We start from the raw sequence: 1,156 nt of genomic DNA on the forward strand, positions 1-1,156 counted from the left end.
CCAGACCAATTTACACATAGTTTTCCTCCCTGTTATTTCAACCGTTGACGTTCTATTTTTCTTCCTTTCATAGCAGAATCCTCAAGTCTTAAATTAGACTCCAGAGAGTGACCATAGATCGATGGGCAAGTGCTCACTGACAGCAACAACCGGAGGAGACATTTTCCCTCTTTATTTTTTCTTCTCTCCTTTGGAATAATACAAAGCATGATGGGGAGCGACGAGTGGAGAGACGTGTGCGAGTTTGTGTCCACCACCTGTTACATTTGTTCCTGCAGCCTGTGTTCATTAGCTGGTATTGACCGTGTTGTACGGCAAAAGGAAAAATCAAACTGGAATCCTGAAAACAAACTGTTATTGATTGTGTGAGTAAGTTGAATAAACAGCATACAAGAGAGGCTACTTTGAAGGCCACCTCACAGAGTCCAGCTCCGCCTCTGGTTCCATTTTACTGCATCCCTTACTTACAATTGGCAGTATTTATTTATGCATAACTGATACACAGGAGGATCTTATTTTTTTTTTTTTTTACAATCAAAGCTACCTGTAACACCATTATTAAAACCATTGAACCATTTTTATCCAAATGCAGGAGAAACCATCTGAAACCCCTTTTATACCATTTCTGGTATAATAATGTATTTATAGGTGAGCAAACAGTAATATCTAATACGAAAAGAGAAGTGAAACACCACTGCGAAATCTGACCTGGCCCAGCTGTGCCACTACACTGCCAAGTGATCATCACCAAACAACAACGTCCAACTTTGTCATTACAGTACTTACAGTACAAACTATATACTCAAGACATTCGTGTTGAACCTTGGGCTTCATTTGAATTGAAATTATGTGTAATTATAATAATAATTATTATTATTATAATTATAATAATAGTAATAATACATTTCATTTATAGAGCACTTTCATTGCTAAAAGCAATCTCAAAGTGGGCATCAAGGCTGATATGTCTATATATATGTATACATATATACATATATATATATGTAAAGGTTTCAGATAAATATTCTAGGTTATATAAACTACATATTATTATTATTATCGATTTGTCAGTGTTGTCGCTTATTCCCGCCTCTGCCGCCTTGCTATTGGCTGCCGAGAAACGGTTTCCTGCACGCCATTGGCTGTGTGGTGAGAC

Source organism: Scophthalmus maximus, chromosome 10 (assembly GCF_022379125.1).
Source record: "Scophthalmus maximus strain ysfricsl-2021 chromosome 10, ASM2237912v1, whole genome shotgun sequence".
Classification (NCBI taxonomy): Eukaryota; Metazoa; Chordata; class Actinopteri; order Pleuronectiformes; family Scophthalmidae; genus Scophthalmus; species Scophthalmus maximus.